The 24,357-nt window shown below is 41.0% G+C and overlaps 1 protein-coding gene across 5 annotated transcripts in view; it reads left to right on the top strand.

Annotated features, from left to right (window-relative positions):
* The first annotated feature begins 2,001 nt into the window (after window positions 1–2,001).
* The window catches only part of MCTP2 (multiple C2 and transmembrane domain containing 2), a 260,105-nt gene continuing 237,749 nt past the window's right edge, over window positions 2,002–24,357 (top strand). For 3 of the 5 annotated variants that reach the window (XR_010342639.1, XM_064376263.1, XM_064376266.1), the window contains exon 1: window positions 2,020–2,121. The gene's annotated coding sequence lies outside the window, so the exon portion shown is untranslated. Of the gene's footprint in view, window positions 2,473–24,357 lie in introns of all 5 variants that reach the window. The other 2 variants (XM_064376265.1, XM_064376264.1) reach the window with 2 other exon arrangements.

Genomic DNA, 24,357 nt, shown 5'->3' with positions numbered 1-24,357 from the left:
CAGAGCGAGACTCCGTCTCAAAAGCAAAAACAAAAAAACTAAGAAGCTGGGCAGATGAGTGTATTGTGGTGGGAGGGGGAAGTTGTGACCTTAGATTTCTGAATCTTAAGTTGTTTCACTTTCTATACCATTTAATGATTGAAAAATGCGGTTGGACTGCCGGAACCACAGAACAGGAACTTCACTGGTGCAGGAATTAAAGGCAAAAAGCTTTTTGTGTGGGTTCACTTACTATTTTAATTCACTTGTATTCTTAGTCAGCTTTAAAGGTATGATTGCTTCTTCTACCTACAGCTCTTTCTCTTCTTCCTTTTATACTGTTTTCCCCTAACCTCTGTTCTCTTGTAGGGGATGTAACCTTCAGCATATAGGCCTCAGCTTGCTCTGACTTGACTACGAGACTCAAAGCTTCAGGCAGGTTATTTCATGGTTCTGAGGCTTAGTTTCCCTAAATTAAATTAACTTTTTTTTTTTTTTTTAAAGAGACGGGATTTCACCTTGTTGGTCAGGGTGGTTTCGAATTCCTAACCTCAGGTCATCCACCCACCTCGGCCTCCCAAAGTGCTGGGATTAAAATTAACGATTTTATTAACTGTCTACTGGTGTGTGAAAATTCAGTATGATCGCGTTTTACCTGACAATCACAAACTGGTGTGAAGTTGTGTTCCTCAGTGGTAGCTATTGTTGTAAGTAGGAATTGCGTGGCAATGGCAGCTGTTTTTTATTATGTCCTCAAGTTTTCTAAATTTTTATCCGCCTTTCCTTCATTTCTTACCTTAGTGTTATTAGCTAACTTTTGTTAAGTGGTTACCATGGCCCAGGACACTGTAATGAGGACTTTATGTAAATTACCTAATTATTTTCTCAAAAAGTATGAGCTAACTAATATTTTAAGCTGTTTCATAGCTTAAATGACCAGTTTGTTGAAGTTGAAATTTAGAGAGGTCAAGTGAACTCGTCCAGTTACACAATCAGTTGCCCAGGTAGAATTTGATTTGAGGTCTTTCTGACGCCAAAACCGGAGCTCTTAATTACCAATGACACCAAGTAAACGCTTCATTTCTCAGCCCGCCTATTCCCAGAGGTCCCATTCCCGTTTTAGGATTATTTTCTGTAACTCTCTTGCATGTAATTTAAAAAATGCTATTTCCCAGAAGGTGAGTCCCTGATCTCCCTGAAGGCACGGATCATACTCTGCATTTCTCCTCCTAATCCACCCAAATTCCTGCAGCGCACAGACTCAGGCTCATTAACAGACCGTAAAAGAAACTGACAAGGCAGTGAAACAGCAAACAAAAGTGCAATAAGACAATTACGGCAGGAAACTGGGGGAAGATAAAGGGAGAAAAAGAAAGTAAGGGAAGGCGGGAACAAATGGCAAATAGTCACTGAGTGCCAACAATCGCGAGGGACGGTCATTAGGGGTCTCTGCTGAGTACTCGGGACTCGGGACGGCCAGTTGAGCAGCACGCCGGCCTTAGCTCATAGATAAGGCTCGGAGGCTCAGGAAACAGTTCTGTGGATCTGGGCGGCCACGTTCCACCCACAGTCGGGCACACGTGGCACAGGTTTAACAGGCTGCCTCGCTCGGGTGCCTCTTCCCAGGATCAGGGCGTTACAAAGGGAGGCTGCAGTCTTCCCAGAAATCTATCAGGGACCCACAGGAGCGAAGAGAACCCTTGTGATTATCCGCGAAGACGGCTTTTTATGACTTGACCAGTTTGCAAGCTCATCCTCGTCCTATTTCCTCACTCCGGACTTTTTGGACACACCTTCCTCTTCCTGTGAGCCAACCCAGACGAATGAGTTACAAGCCACCGCCTTCTATACGCCCAGCCAGTGCCCAGCGCCAAGCACCGCGCCTCCTTGCAACTCCCGGCGGCAGCGCGCGCGCTTGGGTCAGAGGCTGCTCAAAGGTGACGCGCGGCCGCCTCCTCCCCTTGAAGGCGGGGCTCGCCAGGGCGTCGGGGGGCCGAGGAAGTCCGGAGGCCCTCGGTGATGCCTCCGCCCCCGCCGCGTCAGGGTTGCTCCCTGCGCTCCCGAGCGGCGACAGCGGGTCCCTTGCAGGTGAGGAGCGCGCGCCGGCCCCTCTCTGCAGCCCCCGAACGCGGCCTCGCACAGGTGAGGGCGGCGCCGGGTTCACCTGGCAGCGCGCGTGGGCCGGGTAGCAGAATCGCCGCCTGCTCTTTCCTGGGGGTGGGCGTCTTCTCGCAACCAAAGCTGGGAGTTGGGGACCTGCAGGGTCCAGCATGAGAATTCAGTGGAGCCACTACCCCGGAGCTGCTTGCTGGTTCAGAGATCAGAAAGGTGTCCTGAGGACTGGAGGCAGAAATCAGGCGTGGCGCACGGGAAGGCGCACTAGGGGAGGGCGTCCTGCCCCCGAATTTCTTTGCATTTTAAAGGCCACACATTCGGTCTCCCCGGGGCGCTCCGGAGTTAGTCACCGCCACAACCCGGACTCCTCCTGCAGAGGTCAGTTCTTCAGCTAGGTGGGCTTTGACACGCTCTCTTTGTACAGACCCGGAGGTACAACTTTCATTCTTTGCGCTGACATTTGCTCAGCTACCCAAGAGCAGAAATCCTTGGGATAATTGCGTAGGTAACAGTGTCTCAATCCCACTAAGAATAAGTAAGTTAAAAATAAAGACAGTGATGGTGGGGGTGAACTTGAGAGGCGATTAGTTTCCGCAATTAGTTCCTTAGTGCACTGTACATTTCTTAAGCAAATGGTGAGCTGACGGCTTTTTTTTTTTTTTTTTTTTTTAAGCGTTTGGGTTGCCAACAAATAGGTTTTCTCGGGCCTGAATGAACTTCTGTGCGAGGCAGAGGGTTTCAGCCTCCTCTAGATGCTTTCATCAGCCTGGTCTGGAAGGTACCAAGCAGCTTCTCAGTGAACCGTGAGACGTTAGCACACCTGCTTCAGGACGCACAGAATTCAGACACCACTTACTGAGGGATTTCTATGGATTATGATTCCCATTAGCATTCATTTTTTGTTTGAGTCAGCAAAATTTCAATTCAACAAATATTATTTGTTGTATACCTGTTAAAGGACAAACCTGAGAGCCGGCGTGGTGCGCCGTTGGGTAGCACAGGTGTTGATAATACAAAGGGGAATTTTAGAGCACTTACTCCTCACAGGTGGGTGTTTAGAAAGAGACCAAGGGCGCTGCGCTTTGCCTCAGCAGCACCTGTTTAATCGCTGGTTCTAAGTATTTAAATGCAGGAAGGATGTAAATCGTTGAAGAGTATCTGTCATTAGCCTGATCATTCCAAAGCAGTAAGAATGATCAAAACCATGCTTAAAATAAGATGATTAAGAATTAACTTTGTGTCAAGCACCATGTTAGGCACTTTTATCTTGTCTATAAAATATACAAAGTAGATTCTATTCCCCTGTACAGATGAGGAACACTGAGGCAGAGAGGAGTCCAGTCATTTGTACAAGGTCAGTGATGAATTTGGAAATTGCATGTGGCTGTTTCTGTGTGCAGAACTCATACTTCTTCACTATTTCATGCTGTCTCTAAGATGGAGAGTGTAAATCTGGCAGATTTAATGGACATTAGAATTCAAATTTATGTTCATAGACCCTATCTCCTGGGGATTAATCGAGTTAAAGTAGTCCTTAGGAATAAAGTGGGGACTGTTTTCATTGCACTTGTGTGGTTAAACTGACCTACCTGTGACAAGTAGATGAACAGCTACTTTTAAAAGATAAAATTTATTATGTGTCTTACCTAACATATTTTGAAAGGCCTAATATAGCCCAACATGGCCAATTAATAAAACTGCATATGTATTCTCTCTGTGTTACACATGGAAGGAACAGCTAATTTTTATATTATTTATGTGCTTTAATACGGACTCTTGCAGAAGTGAGTTTCTCAGCTGGGCAGGCTTTGAAATCAATTTCAGCTTGATTTCTCCTTATAACTACAAAATGATTAGAGGGCTCTGTTGTCACCTGGAAAGAACTTTGTGTTTGTGCAAATCTATGCTCACACACAAATATATTTATTTTTAAAAAACTATGTATCTTTTTCCTTAAACCTTTTTTCCGAAAGAGTAGAGTACTACAATGTGGTGATCTAGTGAAGAATCACGTTCCTTATTTGACTTTTGAGTAAAGGATTTATAACAACTGTCAATTCATGTGCATGTAAACTAGAAAAGTAATTTTTAAATTACAATTATTATACTGTGGAGAATGGAAAGTGGGTAAAGATAGTTCTCTGAATTCAAATAATATATCTCGTCATGGAGAACACTTGCTTTGTTAAGACTTTTCTTGTAATTGTTGGTAATTACACACAAATGGAAGGGGTTTTATATTTAAATTACCTTGAAATGTTGCCAGTTAACTGTTGAGAAAAGGCTTTGCCTGTGATGGGAGGATCAGGTAGAATGTTTTGCCTCTATCAATCTTGGCACAGATTTTTTTTTTCTCTGTCTTCACCTGGTGGTGAAACTAATGAGATACCTTAAACTTCTCTTTAGGAGAAGAGGCGTTAAATCCTTCCTAGGAGGTATTTTAAAAGTGGGCCTGACTTAGTAAGGTGTTCTCACGGGGAGCCAGGGCCCGTGATGAAGGAGCAGAGTATATAGGGATTGTGAAGCAGGGGCAGATCCAAGTTTTGTGAGGCCTGAAAGGTAAACAATTTGGAGACCTTCTTTAAGAAAATTAATACAAAATTAGGTGTGAAAGTGAGTATGTGTTTAAAATGAGAAAAAGAGATGACAATTTGCTGGTGATTTCTGCCTGTTTCTGCGGAGATTTTGAGCAATTTACCAGAAATGCTTACAAAAACAGGCATGCTGATTGCAGCCTGGCTTCCCCTCTCTCTGAGAACATTCAGCATCTCCCAGCAGCTTGTCACACCCATGGGGACCTCTGCTAGTGAGAGGCCCAAAGATGCTCTGTTACCTTCAAAGAGTGAGAGGGAAAGGACTCATGCTCCCTTGAGCAGAGAAGAGACAGCTGGATGGGATGGCAGAGACGCTCTGAACACTCATGTCCAATAAACAATTCTCAGAGCTGGTCTTCAAGGCTTTCCAGGTTGGTTGGTTTCTCAAGGATGCCTTTGGCCCTTGACTTTTCTAACTATCAGTCACCATTTATTGGGAGTTTTCTGATGTCCCAAGTCCTGAGTCAGGTGAGGTCCTGATTGTTGGGAACTACCAGTCTCATGGAGCTGATTTCATTGATCACAGTACATTGTTAAAGGCTTGTATAGAGATGCTATGGGAGCCCTGGAGGGCTTCTGATGCTTGAGCTGAGTTTGGAGTTACTGAGATGGAGTCCAGGAAGATCATTCTAAGTGAGCAGAGAGCCATTAAAAGCCCTGGTGGTAGCTGGGCAAGGTGGCTCATGCCTGTATCCTGGCACTTTGTGAGCCTGAGTGGGGTGGATCACCTGAAGTCAGGAATTTGAGACCAGCCTGGCCAACATGGCGAAACCCCATCTCTACTAAAAATAAAAAAAATTAGCTGGACGTGGTGGCAGCACCTGTAATCCCAGCTACTTGGGAGGCTGAGGCAGGAGAATTGCTAGCACCTGGGAGGCGGAGGTTGCAGTGAGCCGAGATCACACCGTTGCATTCCAGCCTGGGCAACAAAGCAAAACTCCATCTCAGAGAAAAAAAAAAAGCCCTGGTGGTTTGGACCCATGCATTCTCCTCCACTGATGCCGTGATGTCCTTTAGTCAGTGTTTCTTAACATGTCCTTCCACTCCAGCAGCACCTGCATACCTGAGATTAACTTGTTAGAAATGCGTGTTCTCAGGCACCCCACATTAGGAGCTCTGTCTCTAGAGCACAGTAATCTGTGTTTTAAGAAGCCCTCCAGATGATTCTGCTATATGCTAAAATCTGAGAAACACTAGTCTTAATATTTAAAAGAACTAGATAGGGCATGGAATCCCTTATTGAGCTCACCAGGAGGGGATTGAAATTAATACTAATATATTAGTGTTGTAATATAATAATTTGTATTCCTATCACTAACATTTATAGAGCACTCAGGTTGTGCCAGGCATTTTGCTAAGAAACATTAACTCTAAGTTTTCATCACAAACCCTGGATAAGGTAGGGCTACAATCACCTGGACTTAACTGTGAGAAAACTGAAAGAGAGAGAGAGGAAATTATCCATAGTCACACAAATGGAAAGTGGTTCAGCCAGGATTCAAGCACAGGCTGTCTGGTGTTAGAACCTTCCTTCTCTTTTGTCTTGCCTGGGAGAGTTCTCACTGATGCCTCTGTTGTGTGTTGGCATTGGGTAAGAAGTCTGGAAGGCAGGCTTGGGATTGCTTGGGATGCATGTATTGAACAATCCTAGTCATTTGCTGGCTACTGTGGTTAAGAAATTTTTTATTAGAGATAAATTCCCAAACTAGGAAGGAGGAACGTTACTGTCATTCATTCCTAGTGCAAACTTTTAAAACTTTATGAGTGAATGGACATGATTCCATATGAATGATTACATCACATGGAAATACCATTAAGGGCCCATATGGATTATTCAGCGGAGAGTGATGCTGGTGATTATGGAAGGTGGCCTTGCTTAGGAATGCTGGGATTTGATCTGATTGTTAGACAGAGGCCTGTCTCCTAGAGGCCAAACCCCTCCCCAGGCCACAGAGGACTTGAAGGTGATGTTGTGTTTGTTCATTATGTCTTGGAAGGTATTCAGAAGAGCTGTGCCTTGTTCTGTTACAGTTGTTTTTTTTTTCCCCAGTGAAAAAAAAAGTTGCCCATGATTTCTCTCTCTCTCTCTCTCTCTCTCTCTCTCTGTGTGTGTGTGTGTGTGTGTGTGTGTGTGTTTTACAAAATAACCCCATGGTGTCAGGCAGTGTAAGAATATATTGACATGGATGTGTGTGTGAGTACATAGACTGATGGTTTGCTCTTGGTTGTAAACCTAAGGTTGCTGTGCATTTACTTCCCCTCTGGAAAAAAATGTTTAGGCAAACATTAATTTGAGTTTATGGTAGGCAGTAGAATCTAATTCTGAGAATGCCAGCTGTCTTATCTATGCATTCATTCATTCATTCATTCATTTATTCAGGTGGTCACTGCCTGCCTACATTGTGCTAAATATTATGTTAGGCCCCAGAAGAGATACGGTGTGACCAAAGCAGACATGATCCCCATGGACTGAAATAGAAGTCTTTGTAGTGCAGTGTTATGGGAGAACAGCATGGATGCCCTCCCTCTGGCAGTGAGTCAGCAGGAAAGGTGCTAAGAAGTTATTGTAGGTCAGGAGGGAGGTAGGTTACTGGGCTTGATTAAGGCCTTAAGGAAGTGGAGGTGTGGTGGGATTTGAGTGGTAATTAGGAAGATTACACAGGTGACCAGGTGGCGATGGGTGATGAGAAAGAGGGAGGTGCTGGGCCTGAGGATCAGGTTTGAGCCTTGGACTGCTGGCTTGGTGACAATAACTTAAATGAGTATTGGAGGAGGAGAAGCCTCTGTTCAGAGAATGATGACCTTTATGGACACTGAGTCTGAAATGTCTGGATGAACCCAAGGTAGAGATTTTAGGTGGATAATTGGATAGGATAAAGGTTTGCACTCCAGGAAAGAGGTTGTCTGTATAGAGATTGGAAAGAACTAGTCTTTGGATGGTAATTGAATAATTGACTAATTATCAACTGATTGAATAATGCATTGCTGTAACAACTGAATAATTCAATAGATTGAATTCATTCTTTAGAGATAGAGATGAATTCTCCACTCCCTTGGCCTTTGATATATTTGAGCCTGCAATCTGGTTGGTGGGAGGAAAAGCAAACAAGAGCCTTTGAAAGCAGTTGAGGATAGGACTAAACTCTGATTTTATCTTGCCCAAATTCCTATCTAAAGGGCCTAGGGGCTCATGCCCCATAAACCATAAATTCTTATCAGATGGGTTTTATTTAACCCTGTATATTATGACTTATTTTACTTTCCAACCTGAGTCTGGCGTGACATTACATGACAAAGAAGTAGAAATATTTTACCCCCAAAACATGTTTCTTTGCCATGTTTAGAAATGGTCCTGCAAAGCTGTCCTTTGTGGGGAGGCAAGGGCATCTGTAAAAATTCTCTATTAATGTAGCTAGATATTTTTCTTCCATGCCCTCCCTATCCTGAAGAGATTAAGTAAGAGTCTAGCACCTTTTAAGGCCTGAATAGGAAATATTGGTTATCTATTATCTCTAAGGGCAGCCACTATAAGACTTCATAATTTTTTATCTTAGCCTGAACATTTTTTTTCTATTAATCCCAGGTCTTTAGACAAACTCAACCAATTGTCAATTAGAAAATGTTTACATTGATCTATAGCCTGGAAACCTCCCTGCCTGCTTTGAGTTGTCTTGCCTTTCTGAACCAAACCAATGTATTGCTTAACTGTATTTGATTGGTGTCTGTGCCTTCCTAAAATATATAAAACCAGGCTGTACCCCAACCACCTTGGGCATATGTTCTCAGGACCTCCTGAGGGCTGTGTCATGGGCCATGGTTACTCATATTTGGCTCAGAATAAATCTCTTAAAATATTTTGGAGTTTGATTCTTTCCTTTGACACAGTGGAGTGAGGAGTGAACAAGGAGGTTGTTGAAAGCTAGTGTTCAGAATTTGAGCCCATATAATTTTTATGAGGTAAAATGTTTATCATATATCCTTTTAACTTGTTATTTTCTGTTATAAAAGCACATAGTTTTAATTTATTATATCATATATCACAAATGAATTATATCATTTTGTATATTGTATAGATTGGCCAGTGCTGGTTTGGAGCAGATGTTAGAATATTAATTTTTATGTAGAATAGTTTTCTTAGGTGGTCCAAGTAGAAGGCTTTTAAAAAATATGTGCTAAAAAGTAGCTAGAAGGGGAAAAAAATACTCTTTTATCCACAAACTATTCACTGAACATGTGCTATACATGTCATGTGCTGAAATTTTAGTTGTGAATAAAACAAATAGATTCCCATTTCCTCAGAGCTTACAGTTTGGAGGGGAGGCCAGACAATTTCACAAGTGATTACAAAGAAGTGTGCTGTTTGTTAAGGGTGAGGACAGGGGACTATGAGAACAGGTGGTAAAGGCCACTTCCAGAGGCAGCGCCACCTAGGCCTGGCAGGAAGGAGATGGAGAAGCACAGAGGGAGTGTTTTGAGAAATCAATGGATGGATGCCTTTGAGGAACTGAAAATAAGCTTTGTTAATGAAAAGTTGTTAGTAAGTGGGAATAATCATGAGAGATCTGCAAACTGATGGGGAAAAACTAAAAAGGAAGTATTAAACCTCTCTGTGTAACCATGCCTATGTTCTGTGAAGTGTTTTGAAGAATCCCAGATACAGTGGACAGTGCAAAAAAACAAAAACACAAGACAACCTAAAAACAAAAACACCAAAATTAAAAACAGAAACCCCAAAATCAAAAACAAAAATGATTGTGTAATACTTTTTTTTTTTTTTTTTTTGAGATGGAGTTTCACTCTTGTTACCCAGGCTGGAGTGCAATGGCGCAATCTCGGCTCACCGCAACCTCCGCCTCCTGGGTTCAGGCAATTCTCCTGCCTCAGCCTCCTGAGTAGCTGGGATTACAGGCACACGCCACCATGCCCAGCTAATTTTTTGTATTTTTAGTAGAGACGGGGTTTCACCGTGTTGACCATGATGGTCTCCATCTCTTGACCTCGTGATCCACCCGCCTCGGCCTCCCGTGTAATACTTTTTTTAAGGTGATGGTTAGGGAACTACTTTTAGCATTATGAAATGTGTTTGGATTTAGTCTGAGACCTTGGATAATATTACCATCATATGGTAACTTATACCATTCGTATGGAAACTTATAACTTTATCACTTGCACCAAGTAACCCAACTGGTTGGAAATCAAGCCTGTGCCTTTTTTTTTTTTTAACTTTCCGTCAAAAAAGAGCATTCTATTTCTTGTACCACAATAACCATTATTGCTATAATAATCTGGCTTAATGTAAAGGATCTATCTGTCTCTCTGTGCTTAGCTTCCTCAGTTTACAGTCTGGAAATGACCTTTGGGCTCAGCTGTTCCATCTCCAGTTGCCCCTTCATGAATAATCTGAGACCCAGGAGTGCTGCAGGCTTGACTATTGTTTTCACTGGGTCAATGGGTGAAACATCTGTCGGGTAGAATCTGTCCTGAGTTCCTTGTCCTACAGCGACAATGCTTCCCTTGAAGGCTTCTTGTTTGTTGTTGAAATAGGTCCAATAATTAATGTTCTCCAACTCCTTTCAGTCTTTACTTACCTAAGTTCCCTCCCGTCTTCCTTATCTCCTCTTTGGTATGTTTTTCATCTACTTTTTCTGACATTGTGCTGTTTTGAAGTCTGTAGGAGTCCTTGGCAAAAATTGCCTGAAGCATTTTATGCCTGTCTAAACAGGTAGAATTTATCTGACATTTCTTTCACTCCCTTAAGCCTCATGTGAGCTGGCACAGACATGCAGCTTTGGCAAAGAATGAGAAAGAAGGTTCTTCGGAAGTTTTCTCTGTTGACATTTGAACCAAAAGACATGGTGGGGCTTGGAAAATATCTGGTGAATTGTTTTTAAATGTCATGAACTATTTATGTGCCCCCAAATAATGTTTGATCAGATAGGTGTGGCCCTGTTCAGTAACAACAGATTGGCATTTGGTCCTTTTATTAACTACTTCCTCCAACTTCCTTTCCAAAGCCATGTGTCAATTTCTAGTATTCTCACTATGAGCCCAAGATCAGGAGTTATTACTCTATTGTTTAGTTTTTGTGTTCGGTTGTCAGGCTGTGCCATTTCATTGGTAGTTTTTTTTTCTTTTCTTTTTTTTTTTTTTTTAGAAGTTTTTGCTTTTCCTAGTTTACAGGATCCACAGATTCAGCTGCTGTATATTTTATTTTGTGTGCCAGCTACCTGATATTTCTGAGCCTCTACTCAGTGTTAGCATTACCTTAGTCATGCTAATCCTCTTAGGAAGCCTACTAGTTACGAATCATATCCATTTTACCGAAGGGAACACTGAGGCTCAGAAACCTGTAACTTGCACAAGGTAACCCAACTGGTTGGAAATCAGGCCTATGTATTTCTTTTTACTTTCCACCCCTGTTATTTGATCTAATGCTGTTTCAATCATTTCAACCATTGCACTCTGTTTTGCATCCCAGGGAAATTATTTCACCACAAGACTTGAGGGGTTCCAAGACCTATTCCAACTAAGATTTCAGAAATTCCTCTACCTCCTGAGTTTGAGCTGTTCTTTGCGTTCCCAGGCTCAATGCAAAGGTGAAATCCTTCATGACAGGCGAGGCTTTAAATCCACATCCATGTAGCCCTGGAATCCCGCTAAACCCTGTTGTGGAGATAAACGCAGCATGGTCTTGATAAATGTCATTTTAGAGCAATTTCCTGCCAGATGACTGTGTATATATGAAGCTGGGTAATCTGGAAATGTCTTTATCTGATCCAAGTAATGCTGTAAACATGATTGTTAGATTTGTGTAACAAAGCTAGCAATCACATCTAAATATTACCACACTTAATTCCTATGTCTTCATGTGAGAACAACTTCATTGTGTTTTTATGTTTTTAAATGATGTAAACTTTTAAATATATTCAGATGTTGGTATTTCAAAACCCAGGAAAAATCCTTGTGGTGCTATTGATTAGATCAAGGCACTTTTTTTGTATGTATTTATTATTAGCATGAGGACACACTTATCAAATAAGATCTTTTCAGGATCCAGAGTATACAAACGTGGTGGGTGTTTTGGTTATCGTGGTCTTGGAGAAGCTGGGGTTACTTCTCTGAATACTCCACGTATCCCCAGCAGAGCTTCTGAGATCTCTCCTGGGGACTCTCCTTCAGTTTTGCGTAGAGTCTGTGGCCTTTCTAGGATGTGACAGCAGATGCCGAAGCTGGTGTGAGTGGTAGTGGAAAGTGGTGGGGGAATGTAACTAATAATCCCTGGCACCCTATGATCTGATGTCCCAGACCCAGCCTCATGTGCTTTTGAGAACACTCATCAGTGTCGTTTATATTCATTCCAATGAGAAGCCAGTCCTTGTATCACACTTTAGGAATGGTCATTTTATATTTTTGTTTCACGTATTTTCTAGTGTAAATTTTGCTGACCAATCTGGATGTCTTGTTTGTGCGATTTTGGTTGTTTCCGTGGTTTGTGGTAACATTCTAAATCTTTCCAGTCAGAAAACCAGCTCTTGCCTGTCAATTTTTTTTTTTCTGAGATGGATTCTTGCTCTGTCACCAGGCTGAAGTACAGTGGTGCGATCTTGGGTCACTGCAACCTCCGCCACTCAGGTTCAAGTGACTCTCCTGCCTCAAGCTCCCAAGTAACTGGGACTACAGGTACACTGTACCACACCCAGCTAATTTTTTTGTATTTTTAGTAGAGATGAGGTTTCACTGTGTTGGCCAGGATGGTCTTCATCTCCTGACCTTGTGATCTGCCCACCTCAGCCTCCCAAAGTGCTGGGATTATAGGCATGAGCCACCATACCTGGTCTGCCTGTCAATATTTTTTTTGCTAGTGGCTGTGGGTCAAAGCTGACTGACTTAGTACTTACAAAGCGTTTGTATTATTGCTACTTTTTAAATTATGTGATTAAGCAGAGGATAAAAATAGTATAGAATAATCTTTTTTACATACACATGGAATTTATACTAGGTGCTGGTGTATGAATACATACATATATATATATATATATATATTTTTTTTTTTTTCTGGAAATGAGTGCTAGAAACTTATTAGCGGTTCATTTGTGGAGATGGTCTAGTTTGAGTTAAATCACTTTTCATTCTGTGCCTCTAGGTACAATTACAGTTTCCTAAGGCATACCCACCTTAAAAAAAAAAAAGTTACCAGGTTTAATTCAGTGGCGAGATAATAAGGCTTTTTATTTTTGTCTTTAAAATGTCATTAAAAAAAATTATCCTTGGACCTGAGAATATTAAACAGATTTTGAATTTGTTTAACATTTTATAGTTTTTTAAAAGTCTGGCATTTATCATCAGATTTTATTAGGCAGTTTCTTTATTTGAGATCAGGAGAATTAGAACTACAGCATACGGTTGTTGAAATGATTAAGGAGAGAAGAGGTTCCAACTTATTCTCTCCATTGAACAAGCTTTCCTGGAGGCCACGTCTGATGAGGTAGGTGCAGAGTGGGACCACTTAAAAAACTTCTACCCCAGTCATCTGAGGTCAGGAGTTCAAGACTAGCCTGGCCCACATGGTGACCCCATCTCTACTAAAAACACAGAAATTAGCCAGGCATTGTGGTGTGCGCCTGTAATCCTAGCTACTCAGGAGGCTAAGGCACGAGAATTGCTTGAATCCGGAAGGTGGAGGTTGCAGTGAGCCACTGCACTCCAGCTTGGGCAATAGAGTGTGACTTAGTCTCAAACAGACACACAAACTTCCACCTCAGTGAGCAAGTTATGAAGGCCCACACTATGGCTCCCTCAAACCACCTTGTTACTGGGGAAAGTCTAGGTTTTGAATTCAGACAAACCCCGGTTTAAATATTAGTTCTGCCATATATTAGCTGTAGGACTTTGACATCTGTGGAACTCAGGTTTCTCATTTGTAAGATGGAGATGAAAATACTTTGGGATGCCTGTGGATGTTAGTAAAAATACATATAGACTGCCTTGCAGATAATAGATACTTCATAAATTTCTATTATTCAAGGAAAAGAGGGAGTCTGGATTCTTCATAATAAGCAAATCTACGGAGGTTTGGGTAGGTGTGTGCCTGCGATGTTATGGCAGCTTTCCCAGTGATCAGACATCTGTGCACTGCTGAGGTTTTGTTCTACATTGCCTTCTAACCAGGATGTGGCTGAGAAAGCATGGCAGGACCTGATTCTAAATTACAATATTAAAAGAAAAAAAACAAGAGGCACATTTTTGGGCCAGTAACACCCAAAAAAATCCAGTCTATTTACCTAATTTGAGGCTGTTATTTTTAGAGATGAAATACTAGATACTGAAAGTTTTTTTAACTTTAGTTTTTATTTTCATTTTTAAGATTTTTGTTTCTTTTGCATTTTTAACTAAATTTTGAGGTCAGAAAGTGAGTATTGGACATGCACATATCATATTGGCAGTGCTGGGTTTAGAGGTTTCTTGGTAATGACAGTATAATTTGATGAAAGTCTGGCCACTTCTGGGGTTAGCTGACAGTGTTTTTCATATATATACACACACACACATATATATGTACATATATGTACACACACATGTACATATATACACATATATGTGTACATATATGTACACACATATATGTACATATATACACGTGTGTGTGTGTGTATATATATATATATAGTCAAGAGTACCTTTGAAGGCTTTGGAAAGTGAAACGTAATCAGTGGCATCATTGGAGCACATACCTCCATTTCTGATTGCTCCCCTCACCACCCAGCCAAAAATATTGATTAGCTATGGTTTCACATTTAAATGGGGCAATAGAGCAAAAGGAAATGATTCCTAGTTTCAAAAACTTGTCTTCTTGGAGTATCAAGCTTCATCTTCATGAAAAGATTATTAGCGGTAACCTCTTGGGAGCAGAGAGGACTTTAAAGGCAGACGAGGTCTGTGTAGGCTGAGAATGGGGAGGGAAAATGTGACTTGAGTCTGGAAGAACGGGAGGGACTGGCTTTCAAAGGCTTGGTGAGCTTGAGGGGGAGAGGTCGTCACTGTTATCTCTGTTTCTCTCACATTGTGTAGCCTCTTGGAACTTTGCTGTACGACCCTTTGCAACGCTCTATCTATTTGGAATGGACACAGAAACAATCACCCACAGGAACAGAGACTGAAGGACAGGTGGCTTCAAGGTCAAGCATGTGGAGCTGGGCTGATGGGCCTGAATCTTAGCTCTACTGTGTAGTAACTGTGTGTCATTGGGAAAGTTACTTAAGCTTTCCGTGCCTCGGTTTATTCCTCAGTGAAATGAGGCTTCTGGTAGTACCCGTCCTATAATCCTTATGAGTGCTTAGTACCTGATGCCTGAGACATCACAGGCTCCCTTTAAGGAATAGCTGCAGTGGCTGATGCTCTTGTTTGGTAATATTGATGGTGGAGAGACTCATTTAACTTTAATATCCTATAATGTGTCACGTTTACCTCCCTTAGTAGAACCCAATAATTGTTTCATATTTAAAAACTCATTTGCAGCATTTTAGCTCGGTGGGAAGATGGGTTGGGATGTTTTTAATCATTCTAAGCCTTTGTTCTAGCTGAAGCTCTATGAAATGGGTTGCAAAATCCACAGACTGAGAAATGATAGAAAACTAGGGAAAGTTCATTTGGGAATTATCAATTTAAGCTGTTACATGATAATGTCCACTTCATCGCGCTGACACTGGCATTGATGGAATCTGAGTGGTGGAGGAAAATCGATTTAACCTTTTTAAAAGATGATGGTTTTAATATTGATAAGTGTTCTTTACCTTTTCATTTGAGAGATGCTACTATAATGGAATGCCTTATAAATACTAATGTGTGCTGACTGCCATCTTTGATCGTGAGAAACTCCTTTGAATATTTTGAGACGGAAACTCCCATGATTTGGACAAATGTCACGTTAATGCATCCCAGACAAGTTGAGAAATATATTCATTAAATGAACTATGCTTCACATGAGTGTAGGAAGTGTTCCTTAATTTATATTTAAAAAATCTTTGTAGATTCACAGGCCAAAAAAAAGGGCTTAGGAAGTGTGTGTGTGAGAGTGCACGTGATTCCTTTTAATTCATCTGCAGCTGTTTTTTTCCTCATTTGATTGAGACATGTGGATCAGTTCAGAGGTCATTGGATGCACATCGATCAGCTCCTCATGAGTGCTTCCTGGGTGCCTCACCTGCTGCCCTTTTTTTCTTCTTCTTTTTTCGAGATGGAGTCTTGCTCTGTCACCCAAGTGGCTAGAGTACAGTAGTGTGATCTCGGCTCACTGCAACCTCTGCCTCCTGGGTTCAAGCAATTCAGCCTCCTCAGTAGCTGGGATTACAGGCATGTGCCACCACACCAGCTAATTTTTGTATTTTTGTATTTTTTTTTTTTGAGATGGAGTTTCGCTCTTGTTACCCAGGCTGGAGCGCAATGGCGCGATCTCGGCTCACCGCAACCTCCGTTTCCTGGGTTCAGGCAATTCTCCTGCCTCAGCCTCCTGAGTAGCTGGGATAACAGGCATGCGCCACCATGCCCAGCTAATTTTTTGTATTTTTTTTTAGTAGAGATGGGGTTTCACCATGTTAGCCACGCTAGTCTTGAACTCCTGACCTCCTGATCTGCCTACCTTGGCCTCCCAAAGTGCTGGGATTACAAGCGTGACCCACCACGCCCAGCCACCTGCTACCCTTTCTTAGTCCCAACATGCTGGGAAATTCCAACTGTCTCCATGATCTTTTTCAGGACTGAAAAGGATCTCTGCCAATTGAGATCCAAATGTTAATAGAGGGGACAGAGGTCTTGGCTTTAGACTTCTGCCGCCATGCCCATTTCTAGGATCCTTCAATTTTTGGTTGACAGTGTCTGAGATCACTTATGTGGGCCTCAGTCTGTTGTGGAGTTCAGGGGCTTCATTGTCAATCTGTTGATTGTGATTTTGTAAATGTGTTAAGAGGAGTGGGTCATTCCATTATGAAATGATTGGGAAAAACCAGATGGAATGTCCAAGCAGATAAGAAGAGCTGTGTCCTCACCATAGTTTACTCCTTGGCCTCCGATAAGACTGATGGTCATTACTAATTTAATGCCTGCATAAAAAGCTGCCCTGTATTTTATCATAGAGCAATAAATATATACTACACGACATGTTTTTCAAAAAAGTTTAACAGTTGTGAGGTTCTTTAGGTTGATGTACTCCACTAGTCTCTAGGCAGGCTTGGATTTCTAGTACCTATTCAGTAATGATGTCAATAAAACGAATCCTCTGCTGAATTCATTCATTTGTTCCTTCCATGAAAACTTAATTGCAATGTGCTAGGTAATGATGTGGACTGGGCAAATCCCATCTCTTCCCTTCAGGGCACTTACATTGTTGCAGGATGGTATTGAGGAGTAGATTAGGAGACTAAGTAAATAAACTAACGAGATAATGTTGGATCCTTAGGGCCATGAAGAAAGTGAGGTGTGACGAGATTGTGAACTGGAGGTGCTGCTTCACACTAGAAACTCAGGATTAGAGTTAGAGTTGGCTTAGAACTTGCTAAGGAGGTGATTCCTGATGTGGGACCTGAAAGAGCAGCCAGGTTTTTGATCTGTGCAGAGGTCACGTTATATAACTACCAGCCTTGAAAAGAAAAAATCCGTCCACCTGCACCCCAAGTGTTTGATGCACCCATTTTCTCCTCATGCTAGGTCTCCAGCATTATATGTTACCCAGGCATTACCCTGGGTAGGACTGAGCCATCTCGAAATAATGAGCCTCTCCCAGGCGAGGACTTGACTGTGGCTCAGTAGAGCCTACCTTTCTTCACACAAACCAAGTTGGTTGAACTTTGCTCCTGATGAGAGCTAGTTCTGTATTTACTTTCCAATTGCATTGGCCAGTCAGGTAAGACTTGTGGGAGGCTTGCTTTAACTTTCCTTTCATGCCGAAAATATACTCTTTCGCTTGTTGCTTTTAGCTCTCTGTAAATGCCACACTGTCCTGTCAGTCTCAGGCTGTCAAGATACTGCCTGTTGTGTCAAGACATCTACTGGAAATTAGAGCTTCTTCTACTTTTAGTCTGAATCTTTTCAACACTGGATTCTTAAAGCCTTTTTCTATGATTTATGAAATTTGAATTGTTTGATGAACAATGAACCAAAACAGACAGTGAGGCTTTGCAAAAGTGCAAGTGTCTTAAGAACCCTTCCTGCTCGATCTGTGGAAACCTACCCGGTGGTGTAAACCCTGCCACGGTGGCTTACACAGGTTCTCTGTGTTTCCCGTGGATTAACTCAGTATAGAACAGTATGCTTTGGGTCCTTAGAGTCAGAATGAATGGTAATACAGAATTATTAGAAAGGCAGACATTTACTAAATTAAATGTTAAACTCAAGCTTACATGCTATTCAAGCACTTGTGTTGTGCACATAGATGCCTGTACTGATAGTTCTCCCTCTGGAGCTTCTGTTGTGTGCAGAGATGATAAACATACTATTTTATTGCAGATAAGTAGGAGTTACAACAACCTATGAATAAACCCATTAAATAGATCTCTGTCTTGATTTCCTGTGATATGCCTGTACTATGTGAAGTGGTTTCGTTTATTTTGCAGAGCACTGTGTCATTTAGAATATTCTATAACTAGGGCCAGGCGCGGTGGCTCACGCCTGTAATCCCAGCACTTTGGGAGGCCGAGGCGGGCGGATCACGAGGTCAAGAGATCGAGATCATCCTGGTCAACATGGTGAAACTCCGTCTCTACTAAAAATACAAAAAATTAGCTGGGCATAGTGGCGCGTGCCTGTAATCCCAGCTACTCGGGAGGCTGAGGCAGGAGAATTGCCTGAACCCAGGAGGCGGAGGTTGCAGTGAGCTGAGATTGTGCCGTTGCACTCCAGCCTGGGTAACAAGAGTGAAACTCTGTCTCAAAAAAAAAAAAAAAAAAAAGAATATTCTATAACTAGGTGTGGACTTTTCTATATCAGCTGTTGAACAAGAACTAATTAGCTGTGCCATATCTTGAGTTACCAAGTCCTCTTGAACTGTCTTAGGGAAAGCTGTAGGATATTTCTGTTCCCTCCATAGGATCTACGTTTCTGATATTTGTGCTGAGATGGAGATGGTAATACTGGCCCCTTCAGAAAGGGGCATGAAAAGCTAAGTTTCCACGCCCCTTTCCAAAGCCCAAGGCAGATAGTCAAGTGGGTGACATCACATTTCCCACTGAGTCTCATAATCTTTTTTTTAATAATAGCTCTTCAGGTAGCTGTCATGAGTTGATCTGAGCTTGTCACCAGAAATCTATGGTCCAAAAGACACACACACACACACACACACACAGGCACACACGCAATCACTGAAAACATTACTTTTATTTTTACATTCATTTATTATACAAACATTATGTCAGTAGTAAAAGTTTTTTAAAAAAGCAAATATTATCTACCTTGGGAAAAAAGCATCCATCAATGGTTTTTTCATCTTTTTTTCCCCCAATTTACGCCATACTTGTATATCATTTCATAGAGCCATAAACATAGTTTTGGTAGAATTTTATAGTTTGTATTTTTCACTTAAAATTATACCATAAATCATTTTCCAGGTGACTACATAGCCTTAGAGAATTAATTTTTAATGGCTGCATTAATGAAAATGGGTGGTTCATATTTCTGTTCCTCATGTATTTGTGTATCTAAAAATACATCACTTAATATGCATTCTGTGCTAAATTTCCTAGGCTTGTAGAACATTTATAGTTTAGTAACTCAGTTTTCACTTTGTGCAAACTGTGCAAGACATTCTATTCTTCACCTGTGCTGATGGAGTAATTTAAAATTTCATGTTGTGAGCATGTATTGGGAATTACTATAGAAGCCTATGAACCCTTTATTTTTGTATGAATTTTCTCTAATATACTCTAAATCTAAAAACACATTAAGGAAGAGCACCTGGCTCCTCAAAGAGCTAACACCATGAAATTACCTAGAAAACGAAATTTAGCTAAGTGAATTTATACCTTACTACAGGGACTGAGAGTTATCTAATTTTTTCTATTAGCTGAACAGCAGTCTTTATCTCTGTTATATGAAATGACATGAGCTGTACAAGGTGAAATCATGCAGAGAACAATTGTAACATTAAGAGAAATGTGGCCTGAAATAATACATTTTGATTTTTATGCTACTTATAGAGTTCAATATGATGGAGCTAGCAAAATTGACAGTGGAGCCCAACAATTTTGGTAGAGAAATTATCTGCTCTGGGAAAAAGCTGTCTTCATTGTGTTATGAAATGTGAATTGGTGTTGAGTATTTAGAGCGAGAGGCAGCCGAAAACATCCTCATAGTCAAGTTTAAGAAAATGTCTTATCTAAATGAGAAGCAATACATTGATATTTATATACTGACATAAGAAGCATGACTATGGAAGATGATTAGGTAATAGTGGCCCTTGGATGACTTCGTGACTTCTGTTTGATTGGTGGTATATAAAATATAGTATTTTCACAGAAATATTTGGGCTGAGAGCATCTCTTGAAAGATCAGGGTGTGAGATGAAGTCAGGCTGCATTCCTGCAGAGCTGCTGATAGCCACAATGAGGATTGCACCCTTGGTCACCTGGGATTTTGACCCTGGAAAAGAAACATATCTTTCTACTTTATCAAATTCATCTCCTTAAAATGTATTACTTTCTAGATCCATACATTAATTCCAACTTGGCTTAAAATTAATTTTGTCATTTTTATGTTTTCTTAATTATCCTAAAATACACATAACATGCATTTATCATTTTTTTTTTTTTTTTTTTTTTTGAGACAGAGTTTCACTCTTGTTTCCAGGCTAGAGTGCAATGGCATGATCTCAGCTCACTGCAACCTCAGCCTCCTGAATTCAAGGGATTCTCCTGCCTCAGCCTCCCGAGTAGCTGGGATTACAGGTGCCCGCCACCACACCTGGCTAATTTTGTAGTTTTAGTAGAGATGGGGTTTCTCCATGTTGGTCAGGCTGGTCTTGATCCCAGTACTTTGGGAGCTTGAGGTGGGCAGATCACTTGAGGTTGGGAGTTCAAGACCAGCATTTATCATTTTTAAGTATAAAGTTCGGTGACGTTATGTTTATATTGTTGCACAACTGTCACCTCCATCCATCTCATGAACTCTTATTTTGTGTAACTGAGACTGTGTCTGTTAAACATGGTCTCCTCATTGTCCTCTCACTCTGCCCCTGACAACCATCATTCTACTTTCTGTCTCTGCGAATTTTCTACTCTAGGTATCACCCATAAGTAGATTCCTACAGTGTTTGTCCATCTGTGACTGACTTACTTCCCTTAGCACAATGTCCGCAAGGTTCATCCACGTTGTAGCAGTTGTCAGAATTTCCTTCTTTTTAAAGGCTTAATAATATGTTGTGTGTCTTTATCACGTTTTGTTTGTTTTTAGGCACTTGAATTGCTTCTTCCTTTTGCCTTTTGCAAAATATGCTGCTAGGAACATCAGTGTGCAATTATTTAAGTCTCTGCTTTCATTTCTTTTGGACGTATATCCAGAAGCGGAATGGCTGGATTATGTGATGATTCTATGGTTATTTTCCTGAAGAACTGCTACATCATTTTTCCATGGCAGCTGTACCATTTTACATTTCCACCAGCAGTGCACTAGGGTTCCAGTCTCTCTAGAGTCTTGCCCACTTGTCATTTCCTCTTTGTTGTTGTTGTTGTTTATAGCCATTCTAGTGAGTTTAAAGTGTGTCTCATAATTTCCATGTACATTTCCCTAATACCTAGTGATGTTGAGTATAACTTTTTTTTTTTAACAGAGTTTACCACAGGTGCGAGACATGACCTTTTGAGTTGTCATTGAAAGAAAGTTACCTGGCAGATCAAAAGATGTGGATTCAAGTCATGTCTCCATCTCTAATTAGCCATTTGACCTTCAATTCTGTTTAACAAATGTTAATTAGGCCTGTGCTAAGGACTGATCACTGAACTAGGTGCCACAGAGAGGAAGAAAATAAACCACAAATTTTTTTTTTTTTTTTTTTTTGAGACAGAGTTTCGCTCTTGTTACCCAGGCTGGAGTGCAATGGCACGATCTCGGCTCACCGCAACCTCCTGGGTTCAGGCAATTCTCCTGCCTCAGCCTCCTGAGTAGCTGGGATTACAGGCACGCGCCACCATGCCCAGCTAATTTTTTGAGCCACAGATTTTTTATTCATGCCTCTGGTTTACAGATTTTTTTTTGCTGGGGCGGTCTCAAAGTGAAAAAGGAGGTATCATAGCTAAAACTTTTCTAATTCTGAAGTTTTTAACCTGTCTCCTACAACTATAAGGGTAACTTAGAATCTCTTCAGACCTCGGTACAGTTTCCAGCCATCAAAATAAGGCATGAAAAGTATGGTGTAGAGGGAAACAGGTAATTTAAAAATTTTTGGAGGATCTGTGGTTAATATCTGAACCTTATTTACAGTTTCCACTTATTTATAAGTTGATTTAAAAATGACCATGTCTTCATTAAATACTGTTTATTTTATCTTGTCTCTTGTCATACATTGCTTTTGTGCCTTCCCAGCTCATTACATTCTGGTTTCTTTGTCTCTGAGGTGTCTCCTGCCCTCTCAGTAACCAAACAAGATGGGCGCACCTCCGCTTCCCTCAGCTAACTTTCATGCAACATTTGCAATTGTTGCTTACTCCTTGAAACTTCCTCTCTCTCTCGGCTTCCTTAGTCCTGTTCTCTTTTTTCCCTGGCTCTCCTGTGCTTCTGTGCTTTTCACTTTATACACTTGTTTGAGGAGAGAAGGTTCCTGTCTTCCACGTTGCTATCCCACACTTTGCTCTGAACTCTCACCTTGAATATCCAGTTGGACTATAGTATGTCTCAGCTTTGATAACTACCAGTCTTCTGCCTTACCTTCTGCAAATGGTTGTTGCTCTCCTTTCCCTGTGCTCATTGGTGGTTCCACCATATTACCTCTGGCCTATCTAGAAACCTTAAACACCGGCTACTGCCTCCTCCCTACTCCTCCCCAACACGCATAATCAGCAAATCACAAAATTCAGCTTCTCAGTTCCTTCACTGTCATCCTAGTTACAATTTTTGTGGTCTAGGCCTTTATCACACTGCATTAATGCATCAACTACGTACTGTATTAGCATGTCATTCTTAACACCTCCTAGATCACAGTACACTATTGGAACTGCTTTGCTATCTGCCTCTTCTACTAGACTCTGAGTTCCTCAAGAGAATAAATAAGGTGTATATTTTATTCCTTGAGCTAATGCCTAGAGGACCAAAGGATACTGTAATAGTCTCTCTCTTTTTTTTAATGCACAAAACGTAAGTTCCATGTCTTTGCATGTGACAGACCTGATTCTATTGCAGTATCACACAAGTGTAACCATTATTAAACTCCAGAGACTGAAACATAGTTTTCCCATCAGCTTAAAAAAAAATCTAGTGGTAGTATAGCTCCATGGTGGGTTGAAACAAACATCTGCTTTTTACATGGTCCTCGATGCTCCAGAGCACACTGTTTACTTTCGCCTTCAATGACTCTGATTTCAAAGGGTATAAATCAGGGTCACACATATGTGTACAAAGAGGATGAGACCGTCGTGGGTGGCATGTTAGAAAGCTGTGAATACCTCAATATTTGATTGGCAACAGCAAATGTTTTCTTCATAGCATTTGAATGTTCTTGTAGTTACTTCCTAATTGCTTCTGTTCATTATCACTACTTATTTCATGGCATATTTGAACTCCATCACTTTCTCATCAGCCTTTGTGATTTTCTTTACTGTTTCCCATTGTGATGCACTAGTAATTATTATATGCTCTCTTCAGGTTTTTAAGTTCTTATTTTAGAATCATGAACGCTTTGTCCAGAGTAGAGATTTGGTGACCTCAGGTAGGTAGGGATTGCAATCTAGCCTAAGGTATAACCACAGATGTTGTGGTCAGGGGTAACCTGGTTCGAATCCTGGCACTGATACTTACTAGCTGACAAGTTGCTTCATGTTTGTAATCCTTGATTTCTTCTTACATAAGATTGGTATTTTTACTCAGTTCTGTTAACATTTGTGAAGATTTAGAAAACTCAGACAAAAAGACAATGCCTGCACATAGTCACCGCCAAACAAAGGTTCAATGTTTATCATCCCTAAATTATCCACTTCATTTGGAAATGTCACAAATGAGGCCACTGGTTTGATTGTTTTGCAGCAGTTATTTCATATGCGGATGAAATTGAGATCAGTGCAACTCAGCTAACAGTGAAGAAGACACACATTTTATATTCTGATAAATACTGAGTTTTAGACATACTTGTTGGGAATGAATGAGTAAATTTAAACTTTATACTTGTCCTTATGAGAATAAGCGTTAGTTTGTCATTGATCACAACCTTAAATGATTGATGAGTACTTAGAAACTGATGACTTCACAAAAGAGAATTTGTGTCAGTTTGGTTAGAATTTAAACAATGTCATTGTATTATTCCCCTAAAGCTTGAAGTTTTCAGATGTGTTTCTTTTTACCTGGCATTTTAATAAAAGATGTGTTGTGCTTGGGAAAGATCAATTAATGTGACACAGGGCTTGGCAAAACTGGGATTTATGGAGACACAGTTTTTTAGAAGTCTTGTGTTGGAAGATCAGAGCTGTTCTTCCTTTTCCTA

This window comes from Aotus nancymaae, unplaced genomic scaffold (assembly GCF_030222135.1).
Source record: "Aotus nancymaae isolate 86718 unplaced genomic scaffold, 86718_ANA_hifiasm-v0.15.2.pri h1tg000014l, whole genome shotgun sequence".
Classification (NCBI taxonomy): domain Eukaryota; kingdom Metazoa; phylum Chordata; class Mammalia; order Primates; family Aotidae; genus Aotus; species Aotus nancymaae.
The sequence above is the reverse complement of the archived record's forward strand: the minus strand, read 5'-3'. Positions and strand labels throughout refer to the sequence as shown.